Source organism: Rhinolophus sinicus, chromosome 12 (assembly GCF_057876585.1).
Source record: "Rhinolophus sinicus isolate RSI-liver-muscle chromosome 12, RSI-T2T, whole genome shotgun sequence".
NCBI classification, from domain to species: domain Eukaryota; kingdom Metazoa; phylum Chordata; class Mammalia; order Chiroptera; family Rhinolophidae; genus Rhinolophus; species Rhinolophus sinicus.
In genome coordinates, this window is record NC_142512.1 from 49175226 (window position 1) to 49197017 (window position 21792).

A 21792-nucleotide genomic window follows, 5' to 3' on the forward strand; every position below is an offset into this window, starting at 1 on the left:
CTGTCATGCATAATGTCTCCAGGATTTCCCTTAACCAAGAGGATCTCTGTCTTAAGTAAAAATATCAACCAAATAGCCACAAAATGGGGGGGGGGGGAATCTACATATTTGAAACATATTTAAAGAATATCAACGTTCAATATTCATATGACTTGTTGGCCTCACGTAGCATAAAAATAAACCCTTCACCCAAGTAATTACTGAATAATTAGAACTATTTGTTCCTTTCTCCTACACCTCAACTATAGGGTGTGGGAAACTATGACACCCATTGAAAATCAGCTATCCCGATGGAGGGAGAAATAAGAAAATCAGCTATCCCAATGGAGGGAGAATCAGATTATTTATACACATCATTTATGGACATTTAAATTAAATGGTTTTATATACTTTGTGAAAGATGTTGTAATTCATGGAAGGAATTAGCTCACATAATTGTGGAGGCTGAGAAGTCCCACAATCTGTCATCGGCAAGGCACCTGAAACCCAGGAAAGCCAGTGGTTAGCTCCAGCCTGAATCCGAAGGCCCGAGATCCAGGAGTGCCAATGGTGTAAATCCTAGTCTGAGGGCAGGAAGAGGTCGGTCCATGCCCTGCTTTAGCAGTCCGACAGAGACTTCTCCCTACTCCGCCTTTTTGTTATAACAGGTTGGAAGATGCCTATCTCCCCTGGGGAGGCCATCTGCTTTACTCAGTCTATGGATTCAAAGGCTAATATCTCCTGAAGCATCCTCACAGACACACCCAGAAATGTTTAGCCAAATATCTGGGTATCCCATAAGACATAAAATGAATACATCCTGTTGACACATAAAATTAAGCATCACACCACTTTAGTAATAATGCTCTAAATCCCACGTGTCCTTCCTGGCCGCGACAGTGAAAACCACCTGTGTTCACAGCATGGCCCTCTCCCCGGCTGTATCATCAGGGACAGAGACAGTGGGTCACAGGAGTTGTCCTGGGCACGATCACCAGACTCATGCTGTTTTTACCCAACATTTAGCAGTGTTCACGAATAAATGCCTCGCACGTTGATGTCTAGATTTTCAGCAATCTGAACTGATTGTTTTTGACAGTTTTGCCCAGTTTCGTGGTTGCATTTTGTCAGAGAGAGGATTAGTTGACTTTCTAATCCCATCATGCTGGGAAGGAAATCTTATTAACTATAGATGTATTTAGAGTGTATAAAAGAACTCCTTTTCAAAATCTTTTCTCATCATTTCAAGCCTTAGAGAGAGAGAGAGGAGAGAAAGAGAGAGAGAGAGAGAGAGAGAGAGAGAGAGAGAGAGAGAGAGAGAGAGAGAGTTATTTCAGAGCAGAATGTAGTGAAAAGACCTTGTACTCTGGACTCAAATGAACCTAGGTTTGAATCTTGGCCTTATAACATCCTGCTATATGAGCTCTGGAAAAAACACTCAGACTCTTTGAGGTTCCTCTATAAAATAGAAATCATAGCTGGGTTTTGTAAAGACTAAATTCCTGGGCTCTAATCTGTACTAATGGATGCTAGTTTTCTTATTATACCACTTCCCTTCTTTGCTTTCCATAAGCACGTTCTGTGTGCTACTGACTGATTTCATTTTTGGTGTGCACTAGTTACTGGTGTTTAAAAAGTACATGTCTGGGGTTATGGGTAATTCAAGAGACACAATGGAGAAATGGTTTTTAAAGCAACCAACACCCCTCTGGTCTGATGCCCAAGAATGCAGCTCTATTCTTGTGTTTTTACAAGTCTTACATTGATTTATATTTGCAAATGTACTTTTGGTAGTTTTCTTAGGCTGTATTCCCATTCTCTTTCTTTAGATAACTATTGCATATGTATATATATATATATATATTTTTTTTTTTTTTTTTTCTATTTTTATTTTTTGCAGTATTTCTTAAGTGTTACAAGGAAGAAGGAATGACGAGGATAAAACACACGTTAGTTTTTGTAAGATAAATTCCAAACCAACTTATTCTAGTACAAATTCTTCACCCCCCATTTTCCTTTTGGTCAGTTATCTGCATTGATATCATTATAATACTCTCATAATTTCCTCTTTGAATTAACTCACTCAACACAACTAATTACTAGATAAGTATTTCTATTCTTAGTACTGATCATGACTAGAAAGTAAAGCAAAATACTGTGAAAAGATAATAATGTAACTCAGACAAGATATCCATTTTTTCTTCATCTTGATAATACATATTCTGTTTTGTGTATATGCTCAAGTACTGGTACGTTTGAGAACTGAATCAGCTTTTCCCCATGCCTATTAAGTCTTAATAGTAAGAAACATGATTTATTGTCTCCTTGAAATATTGCCTCTCTTGTAAGAGAGAGTACCAGACATCCAAAATCAATCTGGTTTTGTAGAAACAACACTGAGTGAAATTGGAGTGGAAACAGGATACAAATTTTGCTCTGTTCTTCACCAACTGTATGACCTTGTTAACTAAATCAATTTCTCTGAATTTTGGTTCCCTTATTTTCAATAATGAGGTGGTTTTATGGCTAAACTTTCTATACCTGCTAAAATCCTATGACTCTGCAGTCACCTTCTATCAGTCTGAATTTTGCTTATGTTTTCTTTAACTACCTGATAAATGAAATGTGGTTATTTTTGGTCTACCTAATGATACCGAGCCACGTTTCGTCTATTTGTTCCAATGGGTGTTCGATATTGTTTTCAGAAATATGATTTAAGATTCCAGGCAGCTAAACTTGTCTCTATTGAGATGGGGACATCACTTGTTTATAGTCTCACATTAATAATAATTTTATAGGGTCGGCCGGGTTAGCTCAGTTGGTTAGAGCGAGATGCTTGTGACACCAGGATTGCCGGTTTGATCCCTGCATGGGCCAGCGTGAGTTGTACCCTCCACAACTAGATTGAAACAATTACTTGACTTGGAGCTGATGGGTCCTGGAAAAACACATTAAAAAATTAAAAGTTAAAAAAAAATCATTTTATAGTGGTATGAACTTCTCCATTGTTCCATTGTGTGTGTGTGTATGTTTATGTATTTGAATATAGATAGGTCTATATCTATATATATTTAAGATACACACACACGCATCTCCTCTGATCCTATTCTTAAAACCTAGAGCATCTCAACTCTATTACTTTATTTAGAACAATTTCTCCTCTCAGTGAACTAAATTGTTGTACCTCGTTCCTTTAAAGACATTGAGAGTATCTTAAATGTGTTCAATTTACATCTAATGAGCAGAATAGGCTTGGGGAAAATAAGCTACTGGCCAGACCCTGTACTGCATTCTTTTATTTGCTTAGCTCAATTATAACTCCAGCCAAGAGTTAAGCTAAAAAATCCAATCCTGAACTCATTTACCCTTAGCATTTTGTGGGAACAATGATCCAGAAAAGCAGCATATTACAGGCCCCATCCAAAGGAGCTCAGGTTTGCACATTTTAACCTCACATAGTCTCGATCTTATTAATGGTTTCATTTTGGCAGCTATACACTCAAGAGTGCAAGACATAAAATCCACAATTTTACCACAGCTGTTTCCTACTTCCTCCACAAAATTATTTTAACACCTTGTGACCCAAGGGAAAGGGGTAAATGGATGACTTTCCAAATGAATTATCTCCTGTCTGCTGTGTCATTCCAGAAGTACTTTCTAGTGGGCAGAAAAAATCCTTCACAGTTTTCTTTCCTGATCAGGATGTTTTAAAACTATATTTGTTCTCCGTTCCTAGTTTTTCATTCGTAAAACCTCAGTATACATAAAAGGAGAATTTCTGCGAGAAATAGGGACTCATGCGTCATTTTAGAAAGCAAAGAGGATTTACTAAATATTCTAAAATCCTTCTGAAAATCTTGTCTTTAGTAGGGAGTTTCAGGATCACATTGTCAGGATTTGGAAATTTAAATTTTCTGCCAAAGAGTTTTCTTTTTCATTTTTTTTTTTAGTAAGTAGTGAGCTAGCTAAAGTTACGATTTAAAGAAGCATTTTGAAGATAGAAAGTCCAGATTTATATTAAAATCCAAAGGAAACTGAATGATATGGTGGTAATAAGAATACCTCTATTTTACATGGTCACCTGCTAATAATACCATGATAAATTTTATTTCAATGATAAATCTCAATACAGCCATATCCGTCCTCTCCAGCCACAAATCACATACATATGCACACAAAGGAGTGAGAAAGGGAGGAAAAAGAGCTAAAACTTCCTCATATAATAAGTCAATTTGTACAATATTAAAATATCAACCCTTTAGACAAAAGAAAGCAGGAGCAATATTGATCTAAGGCCAGGCATCTTGCATCTTTCATTCATAGAGAGAGATCTTGAAGCTCAACATAGATTAATGTCTACCACCAATTGTGGGGTCTTAATTAATCATGTAAATACTTGAGTCTTTTTTTAACTTGTGATGTTGAGAAGCACTATTGGTGACTTGTTTTCTGCCCATGTCACCCACTGGAATGGGTCCCCAGTAGCCAAATTTGAATGTATCTGAATGAATGAGGGTAAGCCCTTGAGAGAAGTGGAGCCAGTCAAACCCTCTTTTCCCTGAAGCTTGAAATTGTGGCTAAGAGTTTCTCATAGCCTGCGCTTCTCTCTGGAAGATCTGGAAGGCTTCCAATGTTAGCATGACCATCTCGTGCCCCAATTCACTATCAGTAAAAAATGCTAATCTGTGGAAAGGTCAGAATGAAGGATGTGTCCAGAGAGATTACAAACACCTCGACCTGGGATGCGTATGGTTTCCATTTCTTAGTTTTATCATTGCCTACATTCTAGCCCCAATTCCCTGAGACACTGCCGTACTCTTAATAAATTCTTCCTCTTATACCGAAACTAATTAAAGTTGATTTAAATACTTATCCCCCCAAATTCCTGCCTAACCTAGGTAATTGTAGACTATAATAGCTGTTTTAATCTAGCTAAATCTGAATTTATAAATAAGAATGAAATGTAATGATGGGATAACAATTTTGAGAAATGAAGGTTCTGAAAAAGATATGACTTTTATCAACACATTGCACAAAGTTAGTGATTACTGAATAAATATTAAAGCATGTAAACCCACTGTAAACATTTTAAGTAATAAATGTGCATAAGATATCTTGAGAGTTATGATTTAATTGGTATGTAAAACCACAAATTGCTTTGGGGAAATATTATTTTAATATTAATCTGGTTTATGCCTAATTAGTGTGAAGAATTTTGAATTATTTTCCTTCCAACCAATATTCCTTGAAATGTCCTGCTCTCAGAATTTGTAGAAAGGCAATATATTATTCTTCTCTCCAATTGGAATCACCACAATATTGGTTATGCTTTTATTTCTCCTGTAAAATGTCTTTTATTAAATAGGATCTATTTCCCAGGTGTTGAATTTTCCAGAAAAATAATTTCCCTTGTTTTAACTCCTGGCCTGTCTGGTATTGGGCTCTTTTGACTAGTTACTTGCATATAAAACGAGTTAATTTAAATTCAAGTCCATACCCTATTTTCCACTGTTTGTAGATGATGCTATGTAGTGAAAACTAATATAGGTCCTCAATAGAATTTTTTTTCTACTTCAAAAGTAATGTTATTTTGAATTCAATTTTCTAGTTGTTAATGATAATATCTAATATAAATATGCTATGTCTTACTAGATAGCTAAGTAAGTCCATTTAATAGGGACAAATTTCTGTTCCAGAGGACTGGGGTGGAAGATCTTTACATGGGTAGGATACTATTGTCATTTTTACAGTAACTCACATGGTATCATAAAGTCCAGATTGGTATAAACATTAGTCACGAAACCACAGACTTCCTTTTTCATTTTATGCAAGTATCATAGTCCTGCAGAATGTGTTATACCAGGAGGAACCACTTGTTGGAAGAGAGAACACTGGGATAAATCTTTCACCCTAAGTCATAACACAACAAGATTTCTTTCTTTCCTCCTTTTTTCTCTCTCCCTCTTTTTTTAAATATTGGCTACAAATATGTAAGTTTAGCCAAGAGGGAATTGAAAGTATCTTCCTGTTACATTTTTTCCACATCTGCAAGGCCTAAGCTTAGAAGATTTAATTTTAAAAAGATTTCCTCTTATCGTGAACAGGTTATAACATAAGCCAAGTACTAAATTTTAGTTTAATATCTTCTTAAGTAGAACAGAGTTTTCTTAGAATGCCTATGAATTTCTTTGTTCTTTTATTCTCTTCTTCTCTTCTTGCCTGCCGCTTTCCAAGACTTGCCTGTTACCTTTTTCTCTGCGATTTGCAATCCCTATGATCCATCAAGGCCCATATAAGGCCTCCATGAAATTTTCTTTAAAAATTCAAGCCAACAGCTATGTCTTCCCGTACCTGATTTACCATGGTGGAGTCCGTGCTTTTCATTTATAGGTACTAGGAGAGGTAAAAATGTATTAATGAATGGTTTCTATGTGGTAGATATTTTTTATTTTTATTTTATTTTTCTATTACAGTTGACATACAATATTATATCAGTTTCAGGTATACAACATAGTGATTAGACATTTGTATAACTTACAAAATGATCACCTCAGTAAATCTAGTGCCCATTTGATACCACAGATAGTTATTATAATATCATTGACCATATTCTCTATGCTGTACTTTACATTCCCATGACTATTTTTATAACTGGCAATTTGTACTTCTTAATCCCTTTCACCTTTTTCATCAATTTCCCAACTCATACCCCTCAAATCTGGTCACCATCAATTTGTTCTGTGTGTCTATTAATTTGTTGTTGTTTTTTCTTTTCATTTATTTTGTTTTTTAGATTCTACGTATAAGTGGAATTATATGGTGTTTGTGTTTCTCTTTATGGCTTCTTTCACTTAGCATAGTACCCTCTAGGTCCATCCATGTTGTTGCAAATGGTAAGATTTCATTCTTTTTTATGGCCTAATAATATTCCATTCTATATATGTCCCACATCTTATTTATCCATTTGTCTCTTCAGTAAATAGCATTAGGAAAACTGAACAGATACATGAAAAAAGAAAAGAAACTAGACCATTTTCTTGCATCATATACAAAAATTAATTCACAATAGATTAAAGACTTAAATGTAAGACCTGAAACCATTACACTCATGGAAGAAAATGTAGGCAATAAACTAGTTGACATCACCCTTAGCAACATAGTCTTGATATGTCTCCTAGGGCAAAGGAAATAAAAGAAAAAAATAAGCAAGTGAGATTACATCAAAGTAAAAAGGTTTTGCGCAGTGAAGGAAACCATCAACAAAACGAAAAGACACCCTAGGAGTGGAAGAAGGTATTGACCAATGATACATCTGATAAAGGGTTAAAATCCAAAACTCCATAAGTAACTCATACAACGTAACACCAAAAAAATAAGCAGTACAATTAAAACATGGGCAGAGGACCTGAACTGACATTTCTTCAAGAGGACATACAGGTGGCCAATAGACATATGAAAGGATAATCAACATCACTATTCATCAGGGAAATGTGAATTGAAACCACAATGAAATATCATTTCACCCCTGTCGGAATGGCTGTTATCATATAAATTGACAAACAAGTGTTGGTGAGGATGTGGAGAAAAGTGAACCCTCGTGCACTATTGGTGGGAATGTAAATTGGTACAGCCACGGTGGAAAACAGTATGGAGGTTCCTCAAAAGATTAAAAATAGAGCTGCCATATGACTCAGCAATTCCACTTCTTAGTATTTATCTGAAGAAATCCAAAACACTAATTTGGAAAGATATATGCACCCCTCTGTTCATGGCAGCATTATTTACAATAGCCAAGAAATAGAAGCAACCTAAGTGTCCATCAATAGATGAATGGATGTGATAGATATTTTTAATCTATTATAATTTCCAGTTCAGCTCTGATTTATCTAATTTGGTATAATAATAAAATGCTTCCTCAACATACTAATATTACAATAACAACATCCTGTCCCCTGCCATCACCCAATTAATCTTTTAAAAACATTTATGTTTGTCGTACAGACCCAGTATTAAAATTAGGTATTAAAATTCTCCTAATTCTACTGAACATAGGTTAGATCTGTAGAATGTCTGCTTTCTTTTTATTTCCCTTAATTTGATTCTTCCTTCTTTCCTTCATAATCCATTATCATTCCTTGAATTAAAACAGGGATGATTAAGGTAAAAAAAAAAAAATTCATGCCAAAAAGAAGAAGGGATTCTTCATTTTTAAAATTATTTAATAATGAAAGGATTCATTCCTCACCAATAAAGAATTCACATTATGTTAGATTGGAGTGCTCCATTCAGCTGCTAGTGTTTTCAACTACTTGAATCATATTCTTGATTTTAGAAATATTCTTTTGCTCTTGTATGCATCAACATGGCTCCCAATATTGAGATGCTAAAATGTATTGAATGCACAGTACACCAAAATGTCAGAGAATATCCTTTATCATATCAGGACACCTTGCTAAAATAATATTGAAAATGTACTCAATTCATATTCTCATAAACCTGATACAACTTTCTTTTCAGTTCCCCAACCTCTGACCTTACCTCAGCCAAACACACACACACACACACACACACACACACACACACACACACTCCTTAAATACAGTTTTTCAGGCTGAAGCAAAACCCACTTTGTAGGTCTGTTCAAGGAAGTTGTGAATAAGGAATGCTCACTTGAAATACAGATTTTTTTTTCATCCTAACTTATTAAAACTTTAGATGTTTAGCGAGAGAGTCCTTCTGCTTCCAACTGCAACTTGGGATCTCTAGTGCCAATCTATAAATGGAAACAGTCATAGCAAGAAACAAGTTACTGTGAAATTCCGTATTTTAAGAAAAATATATCTCTTAAGCATGACAGTTTATAAATTGAGATATTACAAAAATGAGTTTGTAGTCTTTGGAAAATTTAGCTCATAATATTTGGTATCAGTGTATTATATGTAAAACTACATGTGCTTTTAAGAGCAAAACCAATGCTCTTATTTCTTCATGAAGGAGTGAGTAATTAATAGATCGATTAATGCATGTCTCTCATCCTTTAATCTTCTAATCTAATTTTGAAAAGTAGTATAAAAAAACAAGAAAAAGCACTAAGCAGGAAAAATAGGCTATTGAACTGAAATGCGTGTATGTGTGTGTGTGTGTGTGTGTATGTGGGGGTAGGTGGAAATTTGAAAGGCTCTTAAAATTATTTTTATAAATAGAATGTTATTAGGAATTTAAATAAAAATAAAGTCCGAAAATTTAACTCTTTCCCAAAAGGCAAGTTAAGAAAATGATAAAGACTTAAACTGAAAAGAACTTATTAGGCTATCCCATTAAATCCGTGCTGTGGATACCTCTATTCTCCAAGCACGTCAAGATGGCAGGTATGCCAAAGCACAGGCGGAAAGATGAGTAAATTCTTATTTGAAAAGAGCTGAGGGCAAATCTGTATGGTCATTCGACTAAAAGGGTTAACGTGCTTTTCTTGGCCACCCTGCTCATGCAGTTGCTAACTCACAGGCAAGCTTCCCACCGTGGTATCCTGTAATACCTTAGTTATCAAGCACAAAAGAGAACATTGTCCTGAAATACTTCCTCTCCCGCTAAGAGAATCTGGATTCTGAGAGTCAGTGGAGAAAGGGAGATGAATTAGAGGAGTTTAAACTGGAAACATACCTTAGTTGCATGTAGGCATTTCAGGAATTGTGAAAATCTAATTGTTTCTTTGTTGTACAGAAAGGTTATCTCTAGTTTGGACTGATACGAAGCCACGAACAGTGCTCTGAACAATTTGCTAAATATAAGCTGCTGGTCTGTGTGATCTAAGAGAAGGTGTCCTCTACTCCCAATATTCCGATGGCTTGCTCACTTGCTTGTTTCTCCAAATGCTTTGCACTGCTTCCCTTGGATCTGTTACCTTTGCACACCCTGGGCTGATTTAAGGCAATCTGCTCTGACTTCTCCTCCCCGAGGAAGCAGAACCACATTGCCTTCATGATTTGCATGTTTCAGGCGCACTAGCTGGTTCTCATACAAATCAAAACTTAATATAACCTATGATGGTTTTATGGCATGTTATTGCTTCGAAAGAAAAAAAAAAAAAAGTCTTCCATCCCTTGGAAGCTTTCCCTGATTGGTTTGAAGAGAGGTAATAAATCTGTTCACTGCCTCCTGCTCTAATTAAATAAATAAATGAAAAATAAATCCCAGGATGCCTGCTTTACCTGTCACCCCACAGCACATATTGACATCACACGGGTGAGAATGACCTTAGTATGTTACTGTGCAAAGAATGTCAGTCTATAATTTTAATGCATAAGAAGAGTAATGCAGAACTAAGTTAAGTTGCAGGAGAATCCTATAGGTCCACTGCCAGCTTATTGCTATCCTATCCAGCTATTGATAGGAAAAGAATATGTACTCATATCCCAGTACCCTATATGGAAGTGATTCTCCAAAGGGGTGATTTTGCCCCGAAGGGGACATTTGTCAGTGTCTGGAGAGTTTTTTGATTAGCATGCCTAGAGGGGGGTCGCTACTGACATCTAGTGGGTAGAGGTCAGGTATGCTGCTAAACCTCCTGAATTGCTCAGGACAGCCAACCCCTGCCCTCCAACAGAGAATTATCTGATCAAAATGTAAACAAGGCTGAGGTTTAGAAAGCCTCTCTACAATTAAGTACATTTTTCTTCCCCTGATATAATAAAGGTGTCGCTTTCTATTTTAGGGCGGTTTTTTGGAGTGTGTGTGTGTGTGTGTATCTGCGTGTGACTTCTGAGGCTGAGAAATGTATGGGCCAAAGATGAAATACATTCTCTGGACTTAGATAAACCAGAGGCAAAATATGTGTTCCCACCATTGCCTAATGTAATAATGGAAATCACGTTATTGAGAAGAAACAAAGATTATATGTTCTCTGCAGAGTATTATAATATTGCATTGTGCCACATTACGTCACCATTAAGTATTAAATGAGACTAAAATAAAATAAAAGCAAAAGTTAAAGTATCCTCATATTTTTGCCAATTATTCATAATTTTTTTTTGTAATGGCGAATGATGTTCCTCTTTACATTTATTATTTGGCTCCAATAGTGATCTCTTGGTGTAACCGATATATATATTTTTTTCTTTTTTGTGTGTGCCTGTTTTGGATGATAAATGATATGCCTATTTTACCCCTCAGTCCAGAAGAAAGAGCTTCTCACACTCAGATTTGGCAGTTGAGCAACACATAACTTTATGAGGGTAATAGCTACTAACAACTAGCACTTCCTCGTGAGCTCTACTCATATTAAGTCACTTAATTCTCACAGGCACTATGATTATCTTTGTTGTAAAGAAACCAAACCCCAACGATCCTGATAGTAAATATACAGGAAACTTAGCAAAAACATCCAAGGAGTTCTCTCTATTACGGTTCTATTATTCACAAGGAACTATGGGTTTTAGAGACTAACTAACTTGCTGAAGGCCACATAGGTATACAATGAATATACAAAGGATAAAAATGTACACCTTTTATAGTTTTTCCCCATGATGATCAGGGTGACCCTATAACACATTATCTCACCTAGATGGAAAGAGGGTGCTATGAATAATTCAGCTGGATCTCATGTGCTCCAGAACTGCACTGGCACAGCTGGGACATATGACATACGATCACCATAGGTGCTATTTCCCTGTCACTCTCGACACAGTGTATTGCATCTGTAGCCTGTAAGAGCTGTTTGTGTTTACACTGAGATAGTACAGCAATTCTTTCTTCTTCACATAGTTCTAAATCAAGACACACCAAGAAAAGACATCTAAAGCTGATTTATTTTGAACCTAGTCTATTGCTGAAAAGAGTGACGAGATACTGTGTCAGGGAAGCTCCCCATAGGAAACAAAGGGCCCAATCAAAATGTGAGGCGGGTTATTTCTAAAGGATGTGTTTATCACGTGGGTATGGTAGCGAAACCTCAAAGATAAACCATAAGACTGAGCAGCAAAGCTATTGCATCACTCTTATTTGTCTGATAAAATATACGATGCCCAGTTAAATTGGCATTTTGGATAAATAACAAATGATGCTATAAATATTTTAGTATATGTATGCTTCCCCTTCCCCCTCCCCCTTTTTTGTCTAACTCTTGCAACCTGAAGTCTGCTCCCCAAAAGGTACAGAGGAAAGGAAGAGAGTGAGGTTCCTGGAAGGCCAGGAGGCAGAGATTTGAGTAAAGCGCGTGAGACGTTGAAAATGGAGGGAGGAGACTGTGTGAGAAACCCTCCCAGGGAGAGAGCCTGATTTGTGGAACATGGCCTCCCTTTCCTCCCATATCCTGAGCTCCCACAGAAGCTCCCCGGTGTCTGAACCCCAAAAGAACAGCTTCCTAGGGCACAGAGCACAGGGAAGAAGAATGGGTGGATCAGATCTGAGGAAATGCATGGAAGCTGTCTGGCCCAGCTAGGATTACATTTCTAGTCCAGCAAAGGTGGTGGCCAGGCTTTGGAAAAAGAAATCTCTACCTCCAGCCACACCTGACTGATAAATGAACTTAACATTGATTAAGAAAATAAAATCAATGGGACAGTATAAACAAATGTACATTGCAGAGTGTTTTTTAATCAAAATGCTTAACCGGTGTAAAACAATTCTAAAGAGGAACAACAAATTATGCAAAAAATATACAAAGTGACTCAGGACAGCTTACTAAAACTAAGTTCCCACTTCTTTCAAATGGAGGGGAGTCATAAAATGGAGACCAGATTAAAGCATCTATATGGTAAGAAAAAAATATGATAGCTTGAGCTTACTGAATTTCTCTTACTGAAGCAGATAAATGAAGGTCAGAACTTCTGTGGGTTAAATCCAATATTCTCCTCAGGATAAATTTGTTCTAAGATATAAAGACTTTTTGTTTTTAAAACATTCCAGATGTCACTCTATAATAATATTGCTTATGGTTAATCATTGCTTATAATCATAAATACATATTTTTCACCAAAGCATTTTGTAAAATGTATAGGCACCTGTGACTTTGGATACCTTAAAAATATTCATTATAAGTGAAAACCCAAATATTAATTTATACAGTGTGATCATAAGCATATGATAAGGTAAATACACAAAAGCAAAGACACAGAGAATATGTGTGCATACAGACATATCTGGAAATAAATGCACACAAATGATGATGACATTACTTCTAACCCTGGATAGAGGAACTACAGGTGACTTTTTATCATATTTTTACTTCTCTCTACTTTCTAAATTTTCCATACTAAATGATTCTTTATAATCAGTCAAAACAAAGAATATTTCCCTATTCTCTTTTATGAGGGTTTCATGTTCTGAAATAATCATTTAAATTGTTCTTTTACATTCTCTGTGATTCTGATATGAAAATGATTCAATAGAAGAACGTATTTACTCAAGGATAATGCGGTGTCTATTTTACACTGGAAACACCCCAGCGAAAAAGACTGCAACATAGTGTGTTCTTTTACTTTTCATAGTAAAATGGAAATTGTTTGTAGTCATTGCCAAGAATAAGGCTTTGTAACTTTGAGTTTGGCACAGGCCATCTACTACATATCACTATCCAAATGTTGCTGGAAAATCCGAACACTTTTTTTAGACGCTTTTACAAGAGCGAGTGATGTATTATCTTATCACGGCTAACAAGTCTATGTTCGTTCTCTTGAATGAGAACAGGAGAAAACATCAGGGGACCTTTCTGGCCTGGCATCTGGACTCCCTGTGTTTGGCATGAGAATGGCAATCGCTCCATAATTGGGCCAGCATAAGAAAAAGGAGAAATGGTTCACGGTAGGGGACAGGCACTTGGCCCTGTTTGGGTCATTTCTCAATGTTTCAGTAACTGGAATGCCTCATTTCTCTGTGTCGACAGTCCTGAGTAACATAGTAGTACCCAGGAGATCATTTAAAATCTAATTTTTTTTTAAATAGGTAGCTTTTCCAGGCAAGCGTAGCATTTTGCATTTTAAGTCCTGTCATCACCCATAGAAAAAAATATATGATGTATTTCCTTTCATGCATTTAAGTTCAAATGCTTGAGGTCATTCTTTTTTCCAAATAATCGTTGGGTGCAGGCCTTAATTTTTTTTTCCTTTCTAAGTTTCAACAGCTTACCCTTAAAAGACATAACAGATTAAAGAAATGCTAAGATTTGCATTTTTTCTAAAACTAAGGTTAGCAGTCACTGTATGATGCTGATATCCCTCTATAGGAAAAAAGTAATAATAATTTGAGGGTTTCTAAATCGTTGACTAAGAACATGGAAAGTTTTTTTTGTTGTTGTTAAGTATATTCCAAAGTCCTGAGATGTAGCTTACAGAAAATAGAGAACAGAACATTATCAATTTAACAGAGAAAGGAATGTCTAAATGGCTCGTTTCAGTTTGAGCTTCTGCCACAAGTCTATAAAAAGGGTCTGTAAAGATTGTCAACTGGAAAACCTAATGACATTTACTTATTGGGTATTAAGAGATTAATATTTGGTCCTTATAACTCTATGTTAATTACAAAAGAATAGTGTTCTCTTTAGCCCTGCTTCTTAATGAACATCAAACTATTTGTGATAGTCAGAAATATTAGTCTTGGAGTGAAAAGACCTAATCAGAGTAGCGTCAACTTGGTCAAATCATGTTCTTGAGTTCTTTCATTTGTCCTCATCTGAAACAGTTGATAATTGTCATTAGTCATATAATCAGCAACAATAATTAAAATATATTTTACAATAACTTTTTAAAATTTTGCTTGAGCTTAAACACACACACACACACACACACACACACACACACACACACACTCTTTCTTGATATTGAATCTCCTAGATTGAACCTGATTTGGGAGTTTTTAAATCATTTTATCCTTATATCTTTTTCTTTTTTTAATTTTGTTGTATTTTATGAAGAGATCCTCAACTTCATCTTTCCACTCTTCCTTATTTTTAATATTCCATTTTTAATTTCTAAGAGTGATTGCTTGTTCTCTGTTGCATTTTCAAGGAATTTTATATTGATTTAAGGATATGGTAATTATTATTATTATTATTATTATTATTATTTTACTTTATAACTTCTTTACCTTTTTGTTTGTTTGGAATTGCCTTTCTTTTCTCTGATTGCCTTTAATTTGTTTGGTGTCTTTGTTTAGATTGGAAATTCTTTTTGTTTTTTAAGTTTATTGGTGACAATTGTTAGTAAAATTACATAGATTTCAGGTGTACAATTCTGTATTACATCATCTATAAATCCCATTGTGTGTTCACTACCCAGAGTCAGTTCTCTTTCCATCACCATATATTTGATCTCCCTCCTCTCCTCCCCCCTTACCCTCTGGTAACCACTAAACTATTGTCTGTGTCTATGAGTTTTTGTTTCTTATTTGTTTGTCTTGTTCTTTTGTTGTTTTTGGTTTATATACCACATATCAGTGAAATCATATGGTTCTCTGCTTTTTCTGTCTGACTTCTTTTGCTTAGCATTATATTCTTAAGATCCATCCATGTTGTCACAAATGATCCTATTTCATCTTTTCTTAACCGCCAAATAGTATTCCATTGTGTATATATACCACAACTTCTATATCCATTCATCTATCGAAGGACATTTTGGTTGTTTCCATGTCTTGGCCACCGTAAATAAAGCTGCAATGAACATTGGAGCACACGTATCTTTATGTATAAATGTTTTCAGATTTTTTTGGTAGATACCCAGGAGAGGGATTGCTGGGTCATATGGTAATTCTATTCGTAATTTTTTGAGGAACCGCCACACTGCCTTCCATAGCGGCTGCAGCAGTCTGCATTCCCACCAACAGTTTATGAGGGTTCCTTTTTCTCCACAGCCTCTCCAACATAGACTGGAAATTCTTATTCAAAATTCTGGTAATCTTCAAATGGCTGTTCATATTTAAAAATGAACCTCTAGAAAAACCCTTTGGAAATCTGTAATGTACATGTAATGTACAAGATGCATGCCTGCTAGTTAATGGGTTTGATGTGGGGTGATCAGGCTGTGACTGGCCTCTTAGAGAACTCTCAGTACAAGTAATCACATGTTTCCGTCTTTACAGGGAAGAAGCCTTTAATTTTCCGTTTGTTCAGATAGGGTTGTATATTTGGTTGCTAATGTTCTAGGAGGAAGCTATGGGAAGGAGTTTGAGAGATGATACTAGTTTTTTGATGCTTCAGAGCAAATTAGCACAAATGCAGGAGATAAAAACAACACTAATTTATTATCTCTCAGTTTCTGTAAGTCAGAGGTGCTATCATGGCTTATCAGGGTCTTCTGCTCCAGGTTCTCTGTTCACAGGCTGAAATCCAAGACTGTGGTCTTATCAGAAGCTCAACTGGGGATAGTTCTGCTTCCAGGATCCCTCAGATTGTTGAATGAATTCATTCCCTTGTATTTTCAGACCCACGGATTCTATTTCTTTCTAGAAGCTGCCTTCTATTCATAGAGAGGAACAGTAGGCACATGGGTGTTTCTCCATGGTGGCTCCTTCCTTTATGACAGTTTACTTCTTCAAGCCCAGTGAGGGGGGAGGGGGAGGCTCGAGAGCTCGACTCTGCTATGACTGACTCTTATATGTCATAAGATTCTTATGATGTAAGAATCACAGGAGTAACATCCCATCACACTGCCGTATTCCACTAGCTCAAGCATCTCGGAAGTCCTACGCACACTACAATGGGGACTTGAGTCAGTTCCTCTGCAGTTTTCTCTCCTATGTCTGCAGTTCCTCTCCTATGTCTGCAGTTTTCTCAAAGTCTGTTGAAATTTTTCAATTGTGTTTGACTCTTCTCCAATTCTTTCCCCTTTGTTGGTGCTATTTTAGTGTTATTTTAATGAGGCATGGAGAGGGAGAAGAATTAAAGGTGTCTGGTCCATCGGCCATTTCTCCTTAAAATGTTGAATTTTGCCTTTCTTCATGCTGCTCCTGCTCTACCCGTGCCCACTAGAAGATAAGAAACGCTGTTGGGGACGCTCCTGTAGCGTCCGTCCACCACAAGATAATGGTTAATTCTGTACTGATTTTCTATTTATTGGAATGCGAGCTCCACCTCTCTATCTCTAGGGCCTCTCAGATTTAATTTCTTCAAATGATAAACTTCATCCCCTTGCTCAGGGGTGGGTAGAGGAGGAGGAGGAGGAGAGGAGAGGCAGTCATCTGATTCTGCAGGTTCTACCAGTCCAAATGCTTTGTATTAAGTTCACCCACTTACTATACACTCAGCACTGCCCCTCACCCCACACCCCTGGGTGGAGCCTGTTGTCTCTAGGGCTTAACTCTCATGAGGTTTTTATGGTCAGTTGGCACACTTTATCAAATTCCCATCAGACTCTTAGGTTGCAAATTCTTACTACCTGCTGAGTCAGTTCCTCTCCTATGTCTGCAGTTTTCGCAAAGTCTGTTGAAATTTTTCAATTGCATTTGACTCTTCTCCAATTATTTTCCCTTTTTTTGGTGCCATTTTATTGTTATTTTAATGAGGCATGGGGAGGGAGAAGAATTAAAGGTGTGTGTGTGTGTGTGTGTGTGTGTGTGTGTGTGTGTGTGTGAAAGAATATGAAAAAAGTCAGGAAATTTTCAAAGAATTAAAACAAAAATGATCTGAATTTATACTCATGAATTTGTATATGAAAAGGTCATTGAGGCAAATGGCTCAGTGAGGTAAAGAATGAAACCCAGGTGGATGCTTCGTCTTCATATCCCGTCAGTTGACACAATGCTAGAGCCTCTACTGTTAAAAAAAAAAAAAAAAAAAAGTGTAAATTTAAAAAAATGTGTAAATATGTAAGGAGAGTGATGTGATTTACACTGGAATTTGATAATCTCTTCTCAATGGTTAGAATTAGATGAGAATAGATTAGAGTTTTTCAGATTTTCTTTTTTATGCTCAATTATGTTTTGAGCATTAGCTTGCTGGGTATTATGACTTACTGTAAGGGCAGAAAATAAATGTTTTTCCTTTACGATTACTTCCTGATTTGAGAATCAATGCTAACCCCAAATTTAAGTCATTTTAATCTTATGTCATAACAGAGATCTCAATCAGAGATATTTTCAAAACTACATAATTCTTACATGTCAAACAGGCAACCAAATTATAATTTTTAATCTGTGACAGTCTAGGACTGAAAGAAATCTTAGAATAAAGGAAGGGGTTTTTGCAAAATATGCCTAAAAAATATATTTTTAAAACAATGTTACTAGTCTCGTGATATCACATGTCAAATGTATTATAAGCATTGCTTTGATCTCTTCTTTCTCTACTAGTTCAAATTTGCCTCCATTAAAGAATAAAATGCTGGAAGATGGGTTAAACAAACAAATACAGGCAGAAAGAAAAGAAACTCTGTTTAAATCTCTACAAAACTTCATACTTCTATTCCCTGATTTTCATTTTTAGAGAAAACTCATAATGTTTGCTCCCAGAAAAAAATACCCTTTGGGCTGTCGAGTCAGATAATGAAAAATGTTCTCAATTATGATAGTTTAATTATGATTTATAGCCTTTATTATAAAATATATAGAGTGTATGATGATTAGATGCATATATAGTTCTTTTTCCCAGATTATAAAAATCAAATAGTTCATTGGAAAATTTCTGCTCTCCTATTTTTTACTTTCATTCATATTTATAAGTCATATAAAGCATTTTCCATTCTTATATTTATATTTGGATATTTTTATTTTGAACTCATCATCGGATCTACAGATTATGGTGTCCTGATAAGAGTTTAACAACTGGAAAAACATAAACAAAACCAGTATTTGTAATGTTTACAGATTTCCTTGGTGTAAAGTCTGAAACAATGGCCAATTTTAAGCTGTCAACATGCTATCACTGAATGGAAGTGGGGAAGAGACGCTCACAATTCGTTATCATGACCCAGTGCAAGTCAGTATACCATGGTATTCACCCAGTAAATCTCATATTACAGGTCTTATGATTCTCAGATGCTTCAACTTAACCTTTTATATGGATGCCTTTCCATAGAACTTGTGCCAATGGATGAGGTCCTTCTATGGGGGACAAGGAGATTGAAATGTTTAAAATATTATTGATTTCATGAAAAATAAAACCAGGATGCTTTGATGATTGAATGTTGTTACATATGATGTTGGTGGTGCTAATGGAAACCAACTAAATTTGAACTTTGAAAATTAAAATTTGCTTCATTTTTTTTGATGGTTTCTCTAACTCAAACATATCAATGCAGAGGTATGATCAAAAATATGGTGAATGTTTAAATAAAAAAAAATTATTACAGTAAAAGACCCATTGCCATTAATCCCCTTCAGAATACTCCTCCTTGCTTCAAACACATCCTATCATTCTTGCCATTTTCTGAAGCAGTTCTGGAAGTCCTCTTTCGTGAGTGTCTTTAGTTGTGCTGTCGTGGCTGCCTTGATGTCCTGAATCATTTTGACTTTGGGGAAAAGTCAGAAGTTGCACGGTGCCAGACCCAGTGAATAACGTGGATGAGGATACACCATAATATTTTTACTTGACAGAAATTAGCATATACCAGAAGCGATGTGTGACTCAGAGTGTTGTCATGATGGAGGATGATTTATGGCACACTTTAAAACACACCTTCTCTCAACTGCAGCTCACAACTGACTGTACCAAACAAGTTAAAACTTGTCACACACTGTTACTAAGGTTTGATGCACCACTTTCCATATTGAAGATCCCTGCCTTTCCATTGGATGGCACTCGGTAGCAGCACTCACTGTATCTTGTGATCACAACAGAAAGGTTATGTGTCACACATCGCTTCTGGTATAGCAATTTCTGTCAAAAACATTACGGTGTGTCCTCATCCCCCTTATTCACTGGATCTGGCACCTTGTGACTTCCGGCTCTTCCCCAAAGTCAAAATATCAATGAAAGGTTAATGTTTTGAATCAATTCAGGACATCAAGGCAGCCATTACAGCTCAACTAAAGACACTCATGAAAGAGGACTTCCAGAACGCTTCAGAAAGTGGCAAGAATGATGGGATGTGTTCGATGCAAGGGGAAGTATTTTGAGTGGGATTAATGGCAATGTGTCTTTTACTGTAATATATTTTTTAAAATGTAAACATTCACTGTTTTTTTTGATCACACCTATATAGTTTTTTCTAATCTATAGAAAATTATACGAGAAAGAATTTCACCCTCATGTAATTGGTAGCATTTCCATATTATTTGAAGTTTATATAAAAAAATTAAGTCTCTATAAGATTACAAAAAATATGATAAGTCAGAGTAAGTTGTTTGGATGTGGCTCAATTATAAAACAAATATTCTATGACTAGACAAACACCAAAACAACCTAGTAAGCAATAGTCACTTTGAATTTCTCTACCTTCTTGTTTAACTATAATCATAGTGATCTAATGATCCCTCAGTTTCTCTTGTGCTCATAAAATTCCTCATAATTCTCAGAATCAATTGAAAGTCTAGTGTGGAAAATAACTGCAAGTAGAATTTTTGGGTACTAATTAAGACAAATGTGTGACAAAGATGCTTTCAATAACCTTAGAATGGAAAGTGAGCCAAGTTTGTTCAAAAGGAAGTGCTACCTGTGTTCTGTAACCCATGTATTGCAGGTCAGGCTCCCCCACAAACAGACTCCTAGATGGAGATCTGTCTACAACAGATTTACATAGGGGAGCTCTTGAAACCTGTAAGGACCAAGGAGGGCAGGAGCAGAGGAGGAGTTTGAATGGAGATGCAGGGGCTACATGGGCTTCAGCCAATCCCACAGGAGACTGTGCAGCTGGAATGGTTCTTCAAAGATACCCCGAGTCAAAGCAAGAGAGCCAGCCCTGATACATAGACAAGTGACTGGACAAGGGCTGTCCCCAGGAAGTAGGTATACGAAGTCAGACAATTAAGTTTGCGAACACATCCTAGAAAAAGTGCTACATACCTCATTGCTGAATATCACTATAGTCACCTTCGAAGTACTCCCCTTGGGGAGCTGTGCACCAAAGGCAGCACCTAGTCCACCCTTCAAAGCAATTTGGGAACTCTTTTTCTGGAACGGCCATCAGAGCTGTCGTCATAGTACCCTTGATGTCCTGAATATCATCCAAATGTCTTCCTTTCAACATTTCCTTTGTCTTCAGGTAAAGAAAGAAGTCATTGGGGGCCATATCAGCTGAGTAGGGAGGGTGTTCCAATACAGTTATTTGTTTACTGGCTAAAAACTCCCTCCCAGACAGTGCCGTGTGAGCTGGTGCATTGTCATGTTGCAAGAGCCATGAATTGTTGACGAATAGTTCAGGTTGCCTAATTTTTTCACGCAGCCGTTTCAGCACTTCCAAATAGGAAACTTGGTTAACTGTTTGTCCAGTTGGTACAAACTCATAATGAATAATCCCTCTGGTATCAAAAAAGTTTAGCAACAACATTGTAACAAGTTCACGAACTTAATTGTCTGGCCTTGTTAAACACTCCGCAGCCAAGGGCAATTTGGGAAGGAACTCAGCTGTGTCCACAGGCAGGAGTAAAATCCTGGTCCCAAAATGAGGATTTTTGGAGGTCGGTCAGAGCATTGTGAGTATTATCTCATTTAACAACGAGCCTCTTATCCTAGCTCTAGTTCTTTTAATTTTTAATATTCTATTTCAGTCTTTTTGAAGCAGAATAGATCGTAGTTGACCCTTACTGACATTCTGTTTAAAAATGAACAATTTCTCTACATTTAATTATTTCTAAAAATATTTTCTTGTGGCATGTCATTCCTTATCATAAAATATTTAAGCCAATGCAGGCACACAAATAATAGAGTATTTAAATGGTTTCTGTGTTGGA

General features: G+C 36.3%; 1 long non-coding RNA gene across 1 annotated transcript; it reads right to left on the reverse strand.

Annotated features, from left to right (window-relative positions):
- Window positions 1-17573: 17573 nt before the first annotated feature.
- On the reverse strand, window positions 17574-21183 carry LOC148756580 (uncharacterized). The gene is made up of 2 exons (XR_016018082.1): window positions 20906-21183; window positions 17574-17719 (listed from the first exon to the last, which is right to left on the reverse strand). It is a non-coding gene; the product is annotated as an uncharacterized LOC148756580 (long non-coding RNA).
- Between the last annotated feature and the right edge of the window lie 609 nt (window positions 21184-21792).